Source organism: Sus scrofa, chromosome 11 (genome assembly GCF_054392235.1).
Source record: "Sus scrofa isolate SSC_HxYL_T2T_F1_AM1 chromosome 11, Sscrofa_HxYL_maternal_Yorkshire_Landrace_v2.0, whole genome shotgun sequence".
NCBI classification, from domain to species: Eukaryota; Metazoa; Chordata; class Mammalia; order Artiodactyla; family Suidae; genus Sus; species Sus scrofa.
The window spans coordinates 80,537,807-80,560,835 of record NC_139393.1 but is presented as its reverse complement, the minus strand read 5'-3'; the positions used below and the strand labels follow the sequence as shown (position 1 = coordinate 80,560,835).

General features: G+C 39.8%; 1 protein-coding gene and 1 long non-coding RNA gene across 4 annotated transcripts in view; one reads left to right on the top strand and one right to left on the bottom strand.

Annotated features, from left to right (window-relative positions):
• The window catches only part of LOC146398709 (uncharacterized), an 843,865-nt gene that overhangs the window by 604,691 nt on the left and 216,145 nt on the right, over window positions 1-23,029 (top strand). The gene's annotated exons all lie outside the window — the stretch shown is intronic.
• Window positions 17,059-22,051, bottom strand: LOC102168091 (uncharacterized). The gene is made up of 3 exons (XR_306344.4): window positions 21,765-22,051; window positions 21,139-21,368; window positions 17,059-17,132 (listed from the first exon to the last, which is right to left on the bottom strand). It is a non-coding gene; the product is annotated as an uncharacterized LOC102168091 (long non-coding RNA).

Sequence of the window (23,029 nt, the reverse complement as noted above, 5' to 3'; positions counted from 1 at the left end):
GCGGTATCCCAAGGGTTCCTACCCCAAGGAAGCTGATCCTGAATTACTTCTTAATAGTTACCATGAGTGGGCGTGGGTCTGTTTGTGACGTCATGGCGACACTTGTCCTCTCCAAGCTTGTGTGAGCGAGGCAAACACTGATAAAAAGTACCTGATGCAGATAAGGATGTTCCCCTTTTCTCCAGCTGCATTCATCAGCCAGAAATTGAGATTAATTATAGAGTTTACTCAGTCTGTACACCTTAATCAGCCACCAATGGCATGAATGACCATGTTAAGGGAAATGACTAAATTCTCTTTCAGAATACTACTGTCCTGTAAGTGTGGAAAAGCAACAACTTTAAAGCTAGGGTCTGTATAGTGGAATCCATACCGAATTTGATCAAAATGCCCATAATAAAAGCAATTGGAATATTTTAACTTACAGTCAATCACATAAGTCCATTTAAAAACTCAAACATCCCACCATTAAAAATCTGCTAAACTGATAAAATGGAAATCTGGTACTTATTTGTTAAGAATTATGCCGTGTGCTTCATTATGAAACACCAGATTATCCTCACTATAGCACTGTTTCTGTTAAAACCAGCACATGTCAATTATGCAGGACACTTTTAAAGTGGCACGTTAATACTAAGGTATTCCAAATCGGCGTTGTCACACGTCCACAATGTCGTTAAGTAGGTTGAGGACTAGAAATGATCTGTTGCTTTATTTTAACGGCAGACGTAAAGCAGGTGAGGGGCCATTGGGCACAAAGGCTTGAGCTCATGAAACAGTTGTTAATTTGCCTGATTTCATTAAATTCCTCCGAATTTAAATTCTCTCGTCACAATTGTCTCTTTAAAGCAACATGGGAATCTAGGTACGCTGACTGAATATTCCACTTAAAAAAGCCTAAAAGTTATGGAAAATATGTGTTTCATAAATGAATCAATGCACAGGAAAGTAAGAATTTTCCTTTGAAAACTAAGGAAAGACGCCTAGAGAGGTAAATAAAATTCTAAAACAGCTTTGATCTTGAGGAAATTTGCCAACAGTATAGTTTAAAATTGGTTTACTTGGCCTCTTGGAATTCAGGAACTAAGAGGGCACATCCAGGGACCAAAAAAGTTGGGAGTCTGTTTGGAAAAGCCCCTTCCCTAAGCTGGAACCATCAAAAGGCTAAATCTGTAGTGATGGAAAGTTAAGGTCCTCTTTTCAACTTGATGCTGTGTGGGAGGTGAACACACATGCTCACAGATGTACACACACACAGCTCCCGCCAACCCTTGAGAAAAATATAAAGCTGGACTGCACATGAGCACTCTTTGCATGATAAAAAAATAAAAACATAAACAAAACCCCACCGTTTATTTTGAAGTTGACTTAATATGGCAAAAGCAACAAAAATCCTCATTGGGGAATGTCACCTTCATTCCTGAACTCAAAGACTTTCTCCAGAGAAAATTTGCACTCACAGCCAAGTTTCCCTAAAGAAACAAGAAAAAACCATGAGTGAGAACCTGCAAAAACAAGAGGCCTTGAAAATAAAGCCTTTAAAAAAAAATCAGATATTACTGCCATCACTCAGAGAATATGCTTGATATGTTAAAAAGTACCAGTTTGAAAATATGATTATAGGAAAAGGAAACATGAACAATAAACACACAGATTTCCAGCTGTAAGAAAAATAGATGGAATTGAGTGTGATGCCCTAGAACTCAGCAGCAAGCTTCCCATCACTTTCAGAAGAATCACCAGGACGTTTACACATGACAAGTGAGTCAGACTCTGGACCTCCTGACGCTTCCTCTCCGGGACACCTCTCACTTCCGTCCTGGAGGGGAGTGGGCAGGAGGCTCACACGGAGACAAAGAAAAGAGAGAACATTACTTGCTTCCTGCCTAGATTGGCCACGCTTGTGAAGAGAATTTAAACAAAGACCGATGTTTCAATTTTTTGTAGAGTTTGGGGAATAGTAATTAATAAAAGGAGAGGATTCTTGGGGATTCAAGTGTCTAGAGGACTCTGTCCCTAGGAATGAGCAGTTAAATGGAATCTACCCCACATTTCATCCAGTAAACAGGTTTCAGTAAGCAGTGGATGGAGGCAGGGGAGTGGATTTCTGATTGTATCTTTGCTCGTTTTCCAGGTTAAGTAAATATTAAGAAAACCGTTAATTCAATCTTGAGTAGTTAAATCAATGCTCAAGGAATTTACTAGATGATTGTTTTGGAATTATAAATATTCATTTATTCGATTGAATGCCTTCTAGCTTTACCATAAAAAGAATGCTTTGAAAATAATGAAAACTACATAAAAATAACTCTGTTTCAATGACTTAACTGACTAACCTCGCTCTATTGCTTGGGAAGGGGAGGGTAGGAAATGGAGAAATTACAGGCAAGGGCATCTCACTGAGGTATATCAAATCCTATTAGTCTAGGTAATTTCCTTGGCTGGAAACAGGACAGGGCTCCTATTGTCTTGTCTACTTCGGCTGAAATTTTTTATTTATCCTCCATGTCTGTTTCATTTGCAGGTAATTCTATTCCTGTTTCCACATTTGCCATACAGGGTCATTTTTGTCCCATGACAAAGTTCCTATGATGTTCATAGTAAATATTTAAAATTTTCATAATCTTGTTTTAGCTATTTCTATGCTGAATAGCACTAGTTATTGCTGATAGCATCTCGCTAAGCTTTCGAAAATGTATCCTTCCACTGCAGAGTTGTGTGTCTTTGAAATTTGATTGCCTACAAAGCTTGACATGAGGTTTATTCTCCTTGTGAAATAAGCCGTTTAATCTGGAATGCATACACATCCAGCTGAAACCTGAAGGAAGTAAGCCATCTCTGGCTTATATTTAGGAAGGTAGCACACAGTTCTAGTCTAACGCTGGTAAGTTAGGTTGAAGGGTTAACTGTTAAACGTTCATTGCTAAGGCACTTACAGAAGTCACAAAACATCTCTTGGATTGATCATACTTCTCCTGGGAAGTTGGCTTGGCAGATATTAGCTTTCCAGCATCAGAGCTGGGAAGATAGATACATGTTGGTTAAACGATTTGGCCCAAGTCTTCAGTCTGTGACAACACCAGCTCTAAAATATTGTACTTAAAGAATATTCAGAGTGGGCATAAGGCAAGGAGAGGCCACTTAAACCATCCTTGCAAGGGATACAGGATGCTCTCCAAACAAGTTCCACCAAGGAGATAGAAGGTCTCTTTTGCTCACCCCCTTTAAGGTTCTAGGAGAACCTTCCAGCTTGGTTCCTGAAGAAGTGACATCAACCAACATCTAGTCCAGGTCTTTCATACTACATCATAAAGTGTCTCATTTCTGTTTTGTTTCCTCGCTATTTTTTGTTTTTTAAACATAGCCCTGGTTGGGCGTTCCCATTGTGTCTCAATGGGTTGAGAATCCACCACAGTCTCTGAGGATGCAGGTTTAATCCCTGGCCTCGCTCAGTGGGTTAAGGATCCAGCATTGCCACAAGCTGCGGTGTAGGTCAAAGATGTGGCTCAGATCCAGTGTTGTGGCAGCTCTGGTGTAGCCCTCAGCTGCAGCTCCGATTTAAGCCCTGGCTTGCCAGCTTCCATATGCCTCCGGTTTGGCCATATAAAGAAAAAAAAAAATAGCCCGAGTCAAAAATATAAATATTAGAATTTGTATTGTTGTATACTTAACAGCTTCCAGAAAATGATTAATTACATGTTTGGCGGGAAAATTTGTGAGCCAGATTGTAAAGCTTTATATCAGAGAGGAAGCACACAAAACGAAAGCTCATGCCTGGCTGTACGTTGGAAAGGGAAGAATGAGGAGGGAGGTGTATGTTCTGAACTGATCCAAAATATCAGTGGACTTTCAGGCTAGAGGGCTTGAAAGAAAAGAAAAGAGGTAGAAATACTGCCTTGTCAGTTACAAACAGGGAGCTCCGTTCTAAGTTTACCTGGCAATGGATGAACATTGACATGTTAAAAGTATAAAAAAGTACAGGCATGCTGGCTCTGTGTTGTTCTCAGGGTTCTATAGAGTCAAATGTGTGGCCGAAGCTTTGTTTTATTAAGTCACCAGAATGGCAGAGCCTTTGGCTAAGACCACAGAGGTGTCTGCCTTCTAGAGGAAAAGTCAAAGCTGGATAATTGTAGGTTGGGGGATGGTGCAGAGGCTACATTAATTAAACAGCTAATTGGACATCGGAAGAATTCTCCCTATCCTTAAAACTTCTACTAGTTTTATTTTCCTTCTGTGCCCATGGAAGCTTTATGAAGCAATGTTTTGATCTGTGATTAGCCTGAAGGAGTCAGACACAGGTTATGGAATTGGATAATATACATGTTAAGTTTGCTTCAGCCATGAAATTCTATGAGATTTTGTGAGCAACTTTATTTTAAAAAGGACTGCTATCGAAATCCTATTTTAAAGCACTTACGGTTTGCTTTCTCAATAAAAGGATTACGTGCTATATTTTAAAATCTGTTATATCAGTATTGTGAAGACCAAAAGAATAAGCATTTCCCATTAACTCCTTTCCCTTTAATTTTGAAGTCTTCATCGTGAATTTAAGGTGATGCTTACTTTCTATATTATCTGTATTGTCCTGCTTTCTATAAAAAAATAATCCAGATCTATTAGTATGTCCACTTTTATCTTAAAAATCTGTGGATTTTTAGTAAAGGAGTACTTCTCATTTTACATAGGATAATATTTGATAATTCTAAAATCTTAATCTATTATTACATTACTAGGGAAAAAGATAAAGGCAGGAAAAACTCTTCCCATGCTTTTACCAAAAATATTGTAGGAAATTTTTGTCCTGCTGCAATTATTCTTCTGTCATGGAAAGTTCCCTCAGAGACATAATGGCCACAACCATTTCATTTTCTGACTTATTAAGCAGTCTGAGGGTGAATTGAGAGTTTCGATTCCAGGTTATGGTTATAATTACTAACTGCAAAAAGTCCCTGTTGCCTTTTATTAAGTAGTTGTAATATTTAATTGAGACTACGGGGTGTCTAAGCTCAGCATCAAACCATGCATAATTATCTGTACACATAAAGGAACACTGAGGGTCCTTCTTACCAATGAGGGAGATTATCAAAAAATTACATTTTTAATTTAAGTTTTGACTTTAATCTTCTCAGTGATTAAATACTGCACATCTCTGTTTTTCTGCCAATGAGGACATGAAGCTAAATAAATGAATCACGACGTGGAGAAGAAAAGAAAAACTGTGCCCAGTGACATAAATGGATAGATCTAGACTGCACTAACAAATGTCACTATGTCTTTGCTAAAAGCTGCATGAGAAAGGAAAGCCGATGACCAGAGCGATCAAACACTCCTTCCAGCTCCGCGGCCCGCCTCCTTTCTGTGGCGAGCTTGGGTGTTGCTAGCTAGCATCATGGGGCGCAGTATCTGTGTGGCCTTTGCTCCAGCCTTTCGCCCCACAACGTTGCTTCTGGCAGAATACTTATTTCTTCGACTGCTGGGAAACCACTAAAAAGCAAGAAACTTGAAAGGAACTGGAACTTTCTGTGTGAATCTCTTTGAAAGTTGGCTTTCAAGGGAAGTCCAAGATATGAGGAAACTGCAAATAAAAGAATGTTTGTACAATGAAACATCACCTACTAACAGTTACCCCGTGGGAAGTAGAAATCAAAATTTCTAAGGCAAAAACAAATGGCATTATGGTGTCAGGAATTAATCAAATGATTCCTATAAATGCTAATGCGAATACTGGAAGGGAAGCTGCAGGAAATTCCTGAAATGATTGAAACAGAAATTAAATGATCTCCCCTGGTGTCTAAAGCCAGTGAAATTATTGTTACAATTTAAAATTTTCTTCCAGTTTATATTTGGAAAGGGCTTTCTAATAACCTATAATAAGTATTGCCAGCCTACCTGAGAGATATGAAGAAAGCAAACATTTTTTATTGTTTTAGTTATTATTTATCTTTACAAACCACATTCTCACTTGGCTGTAATTACAAACATTCATTTCCACAGGGATGGAAAGATTATACTAGGCTACCTCTGCCAGGTGCCAATTGTCAATAAAAAAGTAGAGCCTAGGAGAGTCTCTTTAGCTCTTGAGTTCACATATCCAAATTTAAGGAAAAAAAGTAGGAGGTTCCCTTGTGGCTCAGTGGGTTAAGAACCCATTATAGTGTCCATGAGGATGTAAGCTCAACCCCTGGTCTTGCTTAGTAGGTTAAGGATCCAGCTTTGCTGCAAGCTGAGGCATAGGTCACAGATGCAGCTCAGATCCAGCGCTGCTGTGGCATAAGCCTCAGCTGTAGCTCCGATTCAACCCCAGCCCAGAAACAGAAGCTTCCATGTGCCCCAGGTGTGACCATAAAAAGTAAAAACAATTTTTTTAATTAAAAAAATGATATTTGGGATGTAAATCAGATATTTATCGAATACTCAGGCATTGTAATTATGGGGACTTAGTTTCAGAAAAAAAGAAAAAGGATTTTTGCACATCTCCCTGGGTGCTACTATTTCAGACATACCTGGAAAATTGTAGACAATTTGCAGATAAGCCAATCTAACATGAATGACCTATTACCGCAGCCCCAGGGCCTGGTTCTGATGCAGCCTATGAGGAGGAACGATAGATACCACATCCGTTTATGCGGGAGCTTGATGGAAATGCAGCAGTTTCCTTCCTCCAATTCCCTGACGTGCAACCCTTAGATGCGACTGGTCCACCTGCTCCAGGACACTGAGATAACAAGGGAAAGACTCCCCTCCTCCACGTCCTCCAGCTTGTGGAGGAACGATTTTATATCTGTGTCAGAGGATTCTTAGTTACAGTCAAAACCATCTCTGGCCATTTTTAGGGAGAATGGCTTTCATTGAGAGGCTATAGGGGAACTCACAAACCTCCAGGAATGCCAGAGACTGATTTTGCACATGACCGAGAGAGGGGCCAGAAGGCCAGGGGCAAGAACCAACCAAAATTCAAACTTTGGGGCGATGATGGCACCAGTTGGAGCACTGATGAGCCTAGGTGGGTGCTCCCATCTGGAGCTGCCATCTCCAAGGTGTCTCAGCCGTCTTGCTGCCCTGCCCTGAAGATGCATCCGTGGCCCTAACTAAGGCATCAATAGTGGGAGGGCGCAGTTCTGATGCAGGAACGCGCTGTATAGGTTCTCTTCTCAATGGAGAGTGTGAGGGGAGGGTCCTGGGTTTTCTCGATTTATACGACAAATGTATAAGCATAGGCTCAGGTGAAAGGAAAAAGTATGAGCTGCGAGCTGAAGAAGCCATGTACTCACCCACCCAAAGGAAATGGTTACTCAAGAAAAGGAATTTGGTCTGTAGATAAATCCTCCTGTCATCTCTGTATTCCTGGAAATTTGAGTCCTTCTTTCTGATGTGTCTGGCTTCAGAGGAGAGTCCTCATACTATATTTTATTTTATTTGAATTTAATTTATGTTTTTGGCTATGTCGATGGCATAGGAAAGTTTCAAGTCCGAGCAGCTGCTGTGACCTATGCCACAGCAGCGGCAGTGCTAGATCCTTAACCCGCTGTGCTGGGTTGGGGATCGAACCCACACCTCAGCAGCTACCCAAGCCACTGCAGAGACAATGCCAGATCCTTAACCCACTGTGCCACAAGGGGAACTCCATTATACCGTATTTTGTGGTGTACCTCTGCCTGATGCATCATTCAGACGTTTCCCAGCCCTGCTAATCGAGTCCCTGGGGGAGATAGCCTGAGAATTTTCAGTTGAGTTTATTCTCCATTGCAGTCAACTTTCAAAGAGGCATGTTTTGAAACAAAACTGTTCCAAAATAAATTATTATTGTGGTTAGTACCCTTAATATGAGATTTAACTTCTTAGCAAATTATCGAGTACACAATACCGTATTGTAGTTTATAGGACACAGTTGTAGAGCAAATCTCCAGAACTTATTAATCTTGCAAAACAGAAACTCATACCTATTGATCAATAACTCCCAATTTCCCCCTTCCCCAGCCCCTGCAGCAACATGAATAAATCTGGAGGAATTATGTTAAGCGAAAAAAGAGAGTTATGCAAGGACAAATACTGTGTGTTTCCACTTATATGAGGAATCTAAAATAGTCAAGCTCAGAGAAACAGACGGTAGGTTTTTATTTGTAAAGCATCATTCTCTGAAATTTTTCTTTGATTGGGAATTTGGGATTGACATATGCATGCTGTTAGATATGGAATGGATGCTCAACAGGGACCTGCTTTATAGCACAGGAAACTCAATATTCTGTGATAACCTATATGGAAAAAGACTATGACAAAGAAAGGATATGTGTGTATGTGTAACAGAATCACTTTGTTGTAGGGCAGAAGCTAACACAACATTATAGATCAACTATATTTCAATACAATTTCAAAAAATAAATTGAGGCTGTTTGCTGTAGTTGATGAAAATTTATTAGCCACTGAGCACTCTCCAATATAACATATGTCCTAATTTTGTATAAGCATTGGATTGAAGCTATGGAAATAGGAGCAGTCAGAAACTAGATGAAAGAGGAAATATGAAGTCATTGCAACATTAGGAAAAAATACAGAGTTCCCGTCGTGGCTCAGGGTTTAAAGAATCCAACTAGTATCCATGAGGAAGTGGGTTCAATCCCTGGCCTTGCTCAGTGGGTTAAGGATTCGGTGTTGCTGTGAGCTGTGGTGTAGGCCTCAGACATGGCTTGGATCTGACACTGCTGTGGCTGTGGTGTAGGCTGGCAGGTGTAGCTCTGATTCAACTCCTAGCCTGGGAACCTCCATATGCCACGGGTGTGGCTCTAAAATAGACAAAAGCCACAAAAAAAAAGGAAAGAAAGAATGCTTTACCCTAGGTGAGACCCTTGGACCAACCTATTTCAACTTTGAAAAATGTATTCATATGTAAAAAAATTAATATAAGAAAAATAAATGCATTGCATCTGTGCTACTCCCTACAAGATTAAGAATTCAGTTAATCTAGTTAATTATTGTAAAATCCTTACCATCTCTATCTAAACTTAAAAGTATTTTAGGAATTTTTTGGTAATGGCACTCAATTAATTACTTAGTGTGGAGTTTCCGTCTGGCTCAGTGATGAACAAACCTGACTAGTATCCATGAGGACCTGAGTTTGATCCCTGACCTTGCTCAGTGGGTTAAGGATCCGGCGTTGCCATGAGCTGTGGTGTAGGTCACAAATGTGGCTCAGATCCTGTGTTTCTGTGGCTGTGCTCTAGGCTGGCAGCTACAGCTCTGATTCAACCCCTAGCCTGGGAACCTCCATATGCTGCAGGTGTGGCCCTAAAAAGACAAAAAAATAAAAAATAAATAAATTTATCTCTATTTTACACTGAGATGATTGCCTGTCACATGGCAGTTTTGATATAAGCCATTCCAATGCTTGGGGATTATAAAGTGAAAGTTTATGCTAAAATACTAGCAATCTGCTTAATCTCGCAACAAGTGTTGTTATTAATTGTGAGCTAAAGTTAATCACAAAAGCCTAGATTTAAAGCTATTTCTCCACAATCATAGCTGAGAAATAACTTTAAATGCAACCTTTATTTACTTTGGAACAGTAGTTTTAATGAAGAGTAAATCTAGGACTGTGCAATCTAGGACTGAGAAGAAACCCATTTAAATAGGATGCTGAGTCCATCGGCGTGAGAATAAATAATATGTATAATAACAATGACAATGTGTTATTTTGTAGCACTCCTTAATTTTCAGACCTAGTATATCTGTGTCTTCCTCTATACTTTTCCTATGAATTATTCAAGGAAGATACTACTTTCACTTTACTAATGGGATAATTGAGAACCCAACAAATTATGTAATTTATTTCAGGACACAGAGCTGATTCGTGGCCAAACTGGTGTCAGAAACCTCAAGATTACTTGGGATATTCCTTCTCTATTCTGAGATGCCCCTGGAAAGTTCCAGGATTTACACCCTTCACTGGAAGCTCCTGTTGCAGCTGCAACTCTCAGGCTTTATTTGGGAGTTTCTCCTGATTATAGAGATTTCTTGGGAAGATAAATTTTGATAAGAGTACAATTTTCAGGAATTTTCGGATCACCTCTACATCCTTGAGGCTCCTGGAATCATGCATGCTATGAAAACACTAAACAAGAGTCCTTGCCCTCCTGCTCCTGCGTTATTTTCCTTAGGAAACCCAGTTCCTCCCGGCAGTGGCGGTAGGCAGGCTGGAGCTGCTTTGGGTCCAGAGTTAGAAAGAATGAGGGGACTATTACAGTTCCATTTTGAAGGCACAGCTTTCAGTCTGTCAGTGAGCATTTGTTGAACATCTACTATGTGCTAGTAACTTTGGGACAGTTTGTAGGTATACTTAAACATCTAAACCAGGTCTTCCCAAACTCTTTGCAGGGTACAGGTAGAAGGTGGTAACGCTGGCTCAAAAAGGAGGGATATTTCTGTATGTCTGCAACCAGCTGCGGGTGGGGGGTGCTGCGTTCTCACACTGCAGCCTTGGTATTCATAGCCGTGGTCTGGGAACCAGCAGCAGCATCACGTGGGAGACGGTCAGAAATACACAATCTCAGACCCACCCAGGACCCGATGATCAAATCTGTGTTTTAACAAAAACACAGCAGGTTAAGGATCCTGCATTTTCTCTGTGGTCTGGGGTAGTGGGTTAAAGATCCAGCATTGCCACAGCTGTGGCAGAGGTCACAGTTGCAGCTAGGATTGTATCCCTGGGAACTTCCATATGCTATGGGAGAAAAAAAAAAAAAAGAAAAAAGGATGATCCTTATGCAGGTGATGCAGTTGTAGAAATACCAGTCTAATCAGTGTTCTTCAAACTGTGCTCCGGACGCAGGCTTTAGTACGTTATCAGGAGATTGCACTATGTCCCAAGTTTAAAAAGCAGTGAGGAAATGTTAAAAAAAAATTCTAAAGCATGGGTCCCATCCACAGAGATTCTGTTTTGATTGGTTCGTGGTGTTTTTGAACCACCCCAGGGGTGTTTTATGAGTAGTAATGTTTGGGGAAAAATGCTCTAAGCAAAGGTATGTGCTACATGATAATCCCATTTTACAGATGTAGAAACTGAGAGGCATATACACAAAAAGAACTAGGAAAATTCAGTTCATGAATGGTGGAGCTGGACTTCAAATTTAGACCCCAAACTTAGTTATTCTCTCTAAAAACTGGTCTGTCCTGTGGCTTCCTGAAGATTTTTTTTAGAAAATTGGTATTAATGTATTTTTAATAATAGACATCTCAATTGAAGAAAGAAATATCTATCTCTGGCTAGTATAATAGAACCATCGCCACTCAAGAAAAAATGTAAAAAACAAACATTGTTTGGCAATTCTTTGGGGACTATTGTTCTAAAGACATCAGTATATTCAGTATTTTCTTTGCATGTATCACATTTAATTTTATGACTATATTCAAAAGTATATTCTGTTTATCCATATTTGTATATTTAATGTTGTATTATCTCTTGCCTTTCTCATAAATGAGCCTTATAAATGATGGAAAAATCAGTCCTCAAGATTTGCACTGACCCTTTGAAAGGCCATTTATATTTTAAACACATTTTAAAAAACCAATCTCGAGGAGACCAATTTCACATGTGAACCAAATTAGAGAGGTTAATTAGGAGAGGAACTCTGAGCTATATTCACTATTCAAACTTGGATATTATTTCAAATGCATCCTTCTTTTTAATTGCAGCAGCTGAACTAACTTCACAGGTCAAAATGGCCCGCTGGGCAGTGAATGGATGCTGACAGAAAGGACCCGGAGACAGGTTAACAGATGGACCCATTTCATTGAGGCACAGGAAAATAGCATTTGAAGTTAAAAAGACTTTCTGGGTTTAAATCTCATCCTAGTAGAAAATCTTGGGCAAATTCCCTACTCTTACTGAATATTTGCTCCTCATTTAATAACTAGGGAAAGCAACATGAACTGAATTAAGCATTAACCAGGTAGGGACATTGTGTGTAAAGGCTTTAGCCTGTTTTTACTGATGCTCCTTGTTCTGAGGGCTAATATCACAATATGCAAAGACTTGGTGTCAAGAATTAAGATTTGCTTAATAGCTATGGTTCTCTAGACACTCTTCTGGTGTTCATTTTCCCAAACTCACTGAAGCTCCATGAGACCAGTGGGGATTGGGATTCAAATCCAGGTCTTTAGGACTTGCAAGTTATGCTCAAGTGCATCTTTCAAGGCCAAGTCATGTATGAACTACAGCAACTCAGGAAAAATGATTGACTGATGGCTTGGGTTCAAGGTGCTGTGATGGACACCAGGACACAAAACTGACTAAATGAGAAGGGGTCACCACTCAACGGGATTTTTCAGCTTTGAGAGTCTATTAGTCAGGTTTCCTCCAAAGGAACAGAAGCAATGAGAAGGGGGCGGGGGGAGAGAGAGAGTGAGAGGGAGAGAGAGAGAGGGAGAAAGAAAGAGAAAAGAGAGAGGGAAAGGAGGGGAAAATTTATTTCAGGAATTGGTTCATGTGATGGATGTGAACTAGAAACCAAAATCCAGAGGGCACACCTGCAAGTGGAAGCTCAGGCAGGATTGCTCGGAGACTGTCTTGAGGGAAAATTTCTTCTTTTCCAGGGAACCTCATTTTTTTTTTTTTTTTTTTTTTTTTTTGGTTGGTTGGTTGGTTTGCTCTTAAGGTCTTCAGCTAATCCCATGAGGCCCACCCATCTGATTGAAAGAAGTCTCTTTTAGGTAAAGTCAATTGACTATCGTTATTCATCACATTTGCAACAAACCTCCAAGCCATACCTATGATAGTGCCTGACAAACAACTGGGCACCACCGCCTTGTGCGCCTTGTGCGTTGACCTAAAATTAGCCTTCACAAAGAAGAATGCATGAGTGTTGTCGCATGCTCTTACTTGATAAAAGCTTACATCAAGGCCTGTGCATCTTTATCTTTCCTTCTGGTCCGCAGTCAGCTCTCAATGTCTCGAGAACTTGGAGTCAGGTGGGAAAATCCAGCACCTGGTAAATACTTGGCAAACTTTCCAGTTGTTGTCCATGTGTCATATTTTTTTAGAGAAGCTGTCTCAATGGATTAAAAAAAAAAGTCACTTGACGAATATCCTGGAGGATGTGGTTAATCCAGAATATGCCAACAGAAGCTCATAAAATACATGGTGGTTCCAAAAATATCTTTTTGATGTGTGTTATTTTTGTTATACGTGCTCTCTGAAGAGGCACTTTCTTTTCTTTCTAATCACTATGTCCCTGCAAATAAATAATTATTACTAATTTGGTGGGTTAAGAATTAAGCTAATAGACAAACAGGTATTTCATTTGCTGAAGCTCCATTTCAGTTGGTGGAGTGAACACACACTAACATTGTTTGCTCACACAGGTCTGGAGGCAGGGAAATCTAGGGCAGTTCTCTTCAAATGAGAAGGATGTCTACACTTTGCTTCTAGAGTTCCTAAGAGCAGATTGGGGTGGGGGTGTTTCCTAATCAGTACATCTGGCGGGAGGTCCCAGAGTTTCCATTTCCTACAGATGCTCAGATGCTGCTGGTGGTTCTCATGCAAGGACCACATTTGAAAACGGCTATTTTTAATGCTTTAAAATGTTGTAGCAGCAGTCAGATCATCTGGAGCCTTATAACCCAGGTTCACTTCATAGCTGCTTACATTGAACAAGATATCAGACTTCTCTTTGGCTCGGTGTCTTTCCCTGTACAATGGGGGAAAATGACGGTACCGTGTATTATGAGACCATTATGAGAAATAAACAAAGAAATCACCCATCGTAATGCCTGGCACGTGGTATAATCAATCACTCAGTAAGTTGTGGCTGTTGTCTCAGTGGTTTTATAGGTGAGAGAGACGCTAAATTCCACAGCGTGTTGATGGCATGTGCCCCCCCCCATGTTAGCCAGCTTCCACCTAATAGCTGCTTATCCTGTGCTCCCCTTGTCCTGAGCTAACCGCGCCACACTGATGGCCTAGTGCACTTTCCTGGCACTTCTCTTGTGGGTGTGAAAGGGATACAAATCACAAATTTGTGAGAAACTGAAAAAACTCAAATCCCCGTCTTAACTTTTTAAAATTGGAACATTTGTTTATACCCCAGAGGCACCTGTGGATGGATGTGGTGCCCTACTCGCTTAATGTTATCTTTTTAATCTTTGCTTTTTTTACTACAGCCTTGCTGGTTTTCTTCCAAAGATCCCTTAGAGTGCTCCTCTGGAATTGTCCAAAGACTGAGTTGCTCTTAAATATTTTCTCTTAGACTGATTTTTTTTTTTTCTCTAAAGCATCAAATGTAAAAATACTGATAATTATCCTTACTGCTGACAGTGGCTTTCATCATATTCTATTTAAACTCATTCTTATTTTCATTATACACTTAATGTTAAATCATTCTTAGGTCATAAAGGTAAAGAAAAACAGAAACAAAACTCTTTTTTTTTTTTTTTGTGCTTTCTCTGTCTTCCATATGCCTTAACCCTCCTTAAACAAAACCCAAGGCAGGCAACATTTCTGCCTGGAAAACTTGAGAAGTTTGGTTCATTCCACCAGTTTCATGCCATTTAATTTGGGTTCCTTATTCAAGAGAGTCTAGAATATACACTTTTTTTGTTTTTTTTTAAAGAGGTCACTTTGGAAAATCCACCTAAACAAGCCAAAATCAATGGTTTCCTTACAGAAAGAACCCTGGGGAAAGAATTAGCGAGAATTACTCCTTGGGTACGCCTGCTACTAGTTTTTTATGCTTGATTGCTTGTCAGTTGGCAGAAATCAATGGTTCTCTTTACACCACAGAGGAGCACAGGAATAGGGGGCAAACTGCAAGTTATCAGCACTCTGAATGTGGATTAAACATTTCACGGCTGTCTCTCCAACATGTGCCCTGAAAGTACCACTTGGCTCAGAATTACAAAGGACTGCATTTAGCAAAGCTTTAATTTAAAAGAGGCACAGGTGACAGCTCTATTATTTTTGCACATTCAGATGCATCCACAGCTGTTTTTATTTATCTCAGCTGTATATGCCTGTATTTGTTGTAATTATTAGTCTCGGATGTAGTTAAAGATAAATATCTCAAATGCCTATCAAGGCTAAATTAAATTAAGGAAATCACACTTTTCACCCGCACCCCCTTTGGCCCCTGCTCTGTTGCCGGAAATAGCAACCATTTAAAAGTTGGACCCTCGTTTCATGTCCTCATCGGAAACCCTTTCCCAAGTGGCCCTAGGTTTGCCATCTCTTCCAATTCAATGCTCTCCCTTCTGGCATTGTTTTCCTCTGCCTTCATCACAGCGAACCCAGTTTGTTTCAGACTTTCTGACATACACATAAAACAGTTTGAAATTAATTTGGATGGCTGGAAAGGTGAAGAAGTGTGATGTGCAAAAGAACTGTGGTCTGAGCCACCTTTAAGTCTTCTGGTTTCTCCCTGGTGCTTTTGGATGGCGGACCCACCTCGGCGTTTGTGTTTCCCGCAGCTGTGCTCACTCCTTGTGTCCACCCTGTTTCAAAATAATGGGCAGTGGTTTCCCCTTTGGTAATATAAGAGTCGTTATGGAGAAAATAGGTGAGAGTCTCAGAAATTTGGAAAAGAGGAAAGAGAAGTAATACAATGAGGAAGGTCAAGAAGGTAGAAGAGCAGAATTTTTAGAGGGGAAATTGATTGTGAAATACACAGAAGTTTGCCAGTGAAAATGTAAGGAAGATGTGGTATTTGTCTCCAGAATTCAAATAAATGCTCCTTTTGGAAAAAAAATTTAAAATCTCTTTGCAGTAGTGGCATTGAGTAGGGTTGCTTTCAGATGGGAAGACCAAGTTTTATTTATTTATTTAAAATCCGAAACAAGACCTGATACGCATGCAGCTGTGTAGAGGAGTGGCTGACGTGTTAGTTGGAAGTGGGCTTTTCAATCAAGGTGACAGCATTAACCTTCACTCCTCTTGGGGGTCTAAGTTCATAGATGATGCACTGCCTGCCTGGAAGGATGAATTGCCTAGCAACTCGTTCAAACAATATTCAAGAAAATTAGAAAGCTTCTCAAGAAAGAATGAGAGAGCATGTCAGTCAACATCCTTATATAAACTGAAGAAATACTGAATAGGTAACCAGGTGATACATGGTGGAAATTGACATGTTTCTGCCTGCTAAGACGACGGCGAGAGAAATGGTAGCCTTAGATTTATATAATACTAGATTTCTTTTGTCTTGATCATCCTGTTAATTTAAGAAGTATTTTCTGTTACTTTGATTTATCACTTTAGGCAGAAATACCCTCTAGACGTATTTCTGAAGTGGGTAGATGTCTAATAATGACCGTTGAAGAACTTTGGGTTGATGGAAGCACTAACAGCCAGGTCCTTTTTGAGAAAGATCATTAGATTGATTTTGTCTGGCTTCGAGTTCTAGTTACCGTTGACTGCCTTGCTTTTTTCTAACTCAAATCTTTTTGGCTTTTTTCCCCCATTCATCTTGAGGCACTCTCTTCAGAGGGACTTGTGATTTTCTGCAGCACAATAGACTTTGCCTGACATTCACTCTCCCTCCTCTAATAAATGCTATGAAACCTTAGTCCTTATACATGTACTTAACTCAGCAAATCAGCCTTTGTGCTGAAGCCTTGCAGGTGAGATATATTTCTGGGTTTGGATCTGATGGCAGTGGGATCATCAGCTTAGTCACTCATTCAGTGCCACCACCTCATTAGTGAAAAGTACAAGGTTTTGATTCCTTCATTTGTAAATTTGGGGTGTGGGGCACATGACAGGTGATAATAGAGGTTCTTAGCTGCAGAGCTTATTGAAACATTTGAAGCTATACTTTAACACATTTTAATAATTATTGAGGGCCCCCCTTAATAACACTAAATCTTTTCCATGAAAGCCTTTGAAATTACAGGAAAGTCAAAACAAGGTATGATTTTCCATCCATTTTCTTATAAAAGCCGCCCAGTCTGTTCAAACACATGCTAACTTTTTATTTTAATTCCAAATTAATATTTTAAGATGTAATAAACTGAAGTAACTCTAAATGGGGACTCTTGTCCCTTTATGAACGGTTAAGGGAATTAAGTAAAGTTTCTTTTGTCCCGTAAACCTTTAGTCTTTCTTCTTCCCGGTCAGCATCATCACCCTCTGTCTAGAAATATGTGATTTCAACCTGGGAAGAGAAACGGAAACGTCATCATTTCTTTTGCCTCTCCTCCCGCTTTCCACCAAAAGATACGTCTCAGCATAAATAACAAACACCACCTATCTCTTAATCTTATAGTTACTGCCAATCTTCGAACTCTTGAAATAACCTATTGTGCAACATTGATGTTCTTTCGAATGATGCTTAGTAAAGCGTAGTCTCTTCCTTTTAATAGCTCCCTTAAATTGATACTGTTCATAAAAATTAGTTTTCAGTTGGATTTGTGGGGCATTATGATTATGGATAGTCTATTTTGCACATGGTACAGACCCTTCGTCTGCTAAAATGAAGTGTTTATTAAAGAAATTGTTGACCAAATACTTTATGGTAAAGATCAGAATCTAACAGAGAAGTATCACCTTTGAAAGGAGTAGAGCCTCTAGATAGATACAAATAAGAAAAAGTAGACACGTGTTAAATCATGGAAGAGCAAAGGGGATACTTTATGGAAATGAACTCACAAGATAATAATTTGAATTTGACAAGGTGATAATTAAAGTCCCCAGATAGATTTCTTCCACATCTGTATGCCTTTCAGTAAAGTTGGTTAGCATATTAACTACTGCTGGAGAATACTGAAAAATATTCATGGGATGTAAAACTGCAAAATTATTATTCATTTCAATTTGTATAATAAGTGTAACAAAATGCAATGCATACAATATTACACAAGAGGTACTAAAGTCTATTATAGACATTTTTAGAACACAGGCTTAGATGATAATTTTTGTCTTAAAATATTTGAGGCATATAAGTATGAATTACCACTTTTTACAGTTTGAAAGAAATTTTGTATACCTTCAGTGTCCTTTAGAGCTAGTGACTTCTTACGTTGAAGGACTGGACTAATATTTAAATATTAAGCATTTGGATACATGCACATAAACATTCATGCACATGTATGCATATACATATAAATAGACGATTAGTGTAACCTATGTATTTGATTTTGCTATATTTTTCCTCTAGAGGAAAATTGGGATTCAGTGTCCAGAAGAAGAGGGCATAGATGTTGAACTGGAAAAAAACTGAAAAACCAACATAAGTTCTAATTTCAAGGAGCCATCCAATAAATTCTCCTTTTCATCATTTAATTTGATTGTATTATACACATTTTAATTTAGACATTTATATGAGAAACTATTTTTAGTACGATGATATTAAGACCCTATATGGAATTTGGGTGAAGAACTCACACACCCACTGTGCTATATGCAACCACACTCTATGGTTAGAAGATATCGCATTTGTGAATTTCTTTGGGCCTGAAGATCTTTACAAAGAATATTTGCTGTCATACGGAACTCAAATCCAAGAAAGGAATCACTGTGCAGAGAGAGGTGTTGCCATTTCACACCCAGGAAAAAGCATACAAAGAACAAGGAACAAAGACTTTCTGAGCTATGTCATCACTTACATCGATGACATTTTCTATGTAGAACATTATTCTCTTGGCCTTGAATAAAGTCGTCAGTTTCAAATATGCCTGGGAGTATCACGGTGGTCAATGCAGGGATCCTTCTGTCCATACTCAAGGGGCGGTCACCTTTGGAAATGGTGGTTTCCATTGGGAATGTCAGCCAGAGTAGGAGAGAAAAAGAAATATGACTGCAGAAAGGAGGGCCGCTCGGGAGACCAACTTTAATGTGAAATTATGTTAGAATGGGGAAAAATGACTTCCAGGAAATCTTTGCACATCCCCTCAAGGAAATATAAGTTCCACTTGAAGAAACTTAATAAGAGAGAAAGAGAGAGCAATCAGGAGCAAGAGGACAGGGAAAGAAATTTCAAACGTGGACTTTTTGGCAAACAAGGAAGAGTAGGAATTTAAAGTAGAATGTCACAGCTTAGAAGAGTCTGCTCTTGCAGATTAAGTGAAACCTTCAGGCGCCCCAAACAAGGCAAATTTTATGTGTATTTATGCAGAAACATCAGGTCACATGTAGCTGGTGCTGCTTCTCCAAGGAGAGAAATGTGGCATATTCTCGGCAGGTGACTGGAAAAGTCTCGTCAGCTTCCTAGGCTTTGGGTTGTGTTTAGGATTCTGGCATATGGAAATGCACTTTGCTTTATCCCCCCTGGTGAATTAACGGGAAGACAGCCTCTTTGCTTCTGTGTGTTGCTATTCATACTTCTTGTCTTTTCAGTTTTCTATGCAATTTTGCTTTTTCACTGCACCAGGCATGACTAATTGTTGGTTTTCACCCGAATGACTGCCATCATCCCCTGGCCAGCTCCTCAGAGCAGCCAGCCCGTTAAGGTTTTCCCAGCAGACTGAAAGGAAAAAGGAATGTCACCCATTCGAGAAAACCCTGCATCTCTCCCTGTCCTGGGATGGCTGTCAGGCAACTCCGTCTCTTGGAGCTGAGACTGTTCTACTGGTATTGCTAAAGGAGAGCATCTGGTCTATTGTATAAATGAGTCTTAATTTTGAAGAAGATACGGTTTTGGAGAAAACAAGACAGAACATGGATCTTTTTTTCCTATTTAATAACTCTTCTTTACCTCCGTTCTCATTTTTTTCTTATTTATCATTCTTCCCTCAACTGCACTTTTCCCCAACTCCAATCTGAGCTACTTTTGTTCAGTAAGACCTGAGGTTATTTCTTTTTGCTTTAATCCTTTCTGCAGCTCCCTCCTTAAGACTGCTCAGGGATCTTTGGGAGACCAGCCTTGCCTTCTGCTATGCCTCTTACTGCCCTCAGACTCCAGCCTTGTTCCCACAAAGCAGTGTTCCTGAACCACAAGTGGAGAAGATTTTAAGAACAAGTTTCATAATAAAAGTTCCTGTGTTATGGAGTCAGAAACTATTTACTTATTTTCTGAAAAGTATATCAGATTCTAAGGAAATCACTTGTGAGTTTACCAATACTAAAGGGTCTCAGAATTAACTATTTTTCTGCTTTAACAAAAGTAGAGGAGTTCGCGTCGTGGTGCAGTGGAAACGAATCTAACTAGGAACCATGAGGTTGTGGGTTCGAACCCTGGCCTCGCTCAGTGGGTTAAGGATCTGGCATTGCCGTGAGCTGTGGTGTAGGTTGCAGATGCAGCTCGCATCTGGTGTTGCTGTGGCTGTGGCGTAGGCTGACAGCAACAGCTCCGATTCGACCCCTAGCCTGGGAACCTCCATATGCTGCAGGTGTGGCTGTAAAAGGACAAAAGACAAACAAAAAAGTAGAAATGATTACGAATGAAACAGTAAATGATGAATATAACTGCTTGTGTAATATAAATATTTTAAAAATAATTTAAGCTTGCTATAAGCAATTTTTAATAATTTCCTTTGTAGGAAATATTTAACTTTTATGTTACATATTTCTTATTTTCAATCCATTGATGTTTTACTATCTTAAATCTTGCTATTATTTACCCCTGTCTTTGTGTTCATAAACACACCCATTGTTCACAAACACCAGTCTTTTCACACTTGCCTATTTCATAAAGTGAAAATAAAATTCTTTTTTTCCCCCAAAAATTTGTGTATTTCACATTTTTCTCTTTTTTCCAGTTTGGCTGGTTTGAGTGTTAATCTTTAGGTGTATGATGCAAACCATTGCTCTTTACTGTACATTTGACTGTGACTTGATATGACAATCCTAAAGGCTACCCAACCATTACCCAGGTATTCGGGTAGCATTGCCAGTAGAAGGAAGGACAAACACGTGGGTGATATCATCTGAGAGCCCACAGGCTGCCAAGATCATAACTGGACTTTTTGCACATGTTCTCAGGAAATAATCTCATTTTAGGCTCTTGGTATTTTGTTGGCAATACCTATCCATGTCAATGCAACCTGTCTTTGATCTTTCACCTGTGTCTCTGTTTCCATGTTTCTGTGCAGGCAACCTGTCCATAAAAGTGAGCCTGCTGTGGATGGACTCATTTTCTAAGGAATCCAGGAAAGCAGAAATCCTCCCAATCTGTCAAGGAGAGTCTGCAGTTATCATCCATAGAGCCTTTGGTTCTCACCTACCTTTGCTGGCTTCCATCAGCCTCTTTGCCTCTTGAGGTTTCTTAAATTAGCTGAAACTTTTTGCAGACCCATCTCTTGAAACATTTGGCAGTGGCAAATCCTCACTGAGACCAGAGCTTCCAGGATTTCTTGGGCATATTGATGATGGGAATTTAAAAAAAGATGGCCAGCCAACAAGATGCCTCTTCCCATAGAAATAGCTTGAATTCAGTGTTAGGAGGTCACTCTTCCTTTGTTGTAGAGAGGAAAAAAAAAGAATGAGTTATTTGGTTACACACAAAAACATTCTTTTTTTTTTTTTTTCAGAAACATGTCATTCTGAAAAAATCAGAAATGAATCGTGCGCTATGATCTACTAAACATTGTAAAAGATTTTCTTCGTTGCTAGTACAATTTCATCATAGCAGAATATTTCTCTTAGGAAACCATTTACCCTTCTTTGGACGCTATAAATAGCTTCCTGGTAATAAATATGTCGAAGACATTCCCAGTGGTAATTTAGGCCTTATAATTTGCCAAAACATGGGAGAAAGGGCGGGAATGACCATTAAGGAATCTCCTCTGGAGGAGTGTAGCCTAAGGAACCTTAGAGAGGTTATAAGTGACGTCCACGTTTCTGTTCTCACCTCTTCTCTCTCTGTGGTCATGGGGTGATCCACCCCCTTTGCCCTGTGACTTAATGCGCACTGCATGTGCCTTGGCCTCCGCCTCTGGTCGTGATTGACTTGCTTGAGCCAATGGAAATTTAGCAGACGTGCTGTGACAGAGGTTTTATGTGGACTTCTGTGATGTGTCTTGGTCCCCTGAGCATCTTCCATTTGTCAGGAGAGGAATGTGCTCCATATCACCAGGAGTCCCAGAATGAGGCGATGCAAGCAGCTAAGCTAGACTTAACTCACAGCCTAGAGCCATATGCTGCTGGTCCCCGCAGCCCCCAGCTGAGCCTGCGCAGACCAGCAGGGCCATGAGCAAGAACTGACTGTCCGTGCCAGCCTCTGAGCTTTGTGGTTGTTCACAAAGCAGCATTGTGCAGTAGAGAATGGACGAGTGCAATACTTCCTGCGTGGACATGCATTCTGTGTCCTGCAGGCTACAGTGAAATTCATGCTCATTGAATCCAGGTCTTACTATATTGTTGGGGACCAAAGGATAGACCCAATCTTGAACAGTGGGGGCACAAACATCTGGCCAAGGAAGCCAGAACAAAGAAAACAAGGCATGAGTATGGAATCATGCTGCAGGCTTCTAGAATCAGATGGTTTGCTGAAACGTAATAGGCAACTATGACATACAAAGTTGTGGGATATGTAAGCATTTTCTAGAGGTTCCCAGAAGTACTTGGGGAGAGAAACCCCATAAAAGACTAGATTTTCTGCCGTAATACACAAAGGGACATGGGCTATTGCTATTTAGGCATTAAAGGGAAGCATGACCCACCCCTGAAGGCTGAATAAGTGTGAGACACCTGGTTTATATTTATATAAATCTTTGCACAGGACAATCCAACCTTCTAAGCATGATGCAAAGGAGCATATCCAATCTATTAAGCACAGCGTCTCTTAAGTCATAATTTATAGCATATAGCAAGCCCGCCACAGCCGCTAACATTTACTGGGTTCTTTCTAGGTACTAGGCTGGGCTGAAAGATTTTTTAGGTTTTATCTCATCTGCAGACTTATGAGATAAATCATTTTACTGTCTCTATTTTATAACTGAGTAAACTGTGGCTTAGAAAAGTTTAGAAACTACACTGAATATCCTAGCAGCAAAAAAAAAAAAAGACTGTATAATTTATCTCTTGCATAACAGGACTTTGCTAGTTTTTCTTTTAGCTTTGCTCCTTCCATCTGTGACCCCGAAAATGTTACGGAGCCCAGTATTTGCAAAATCT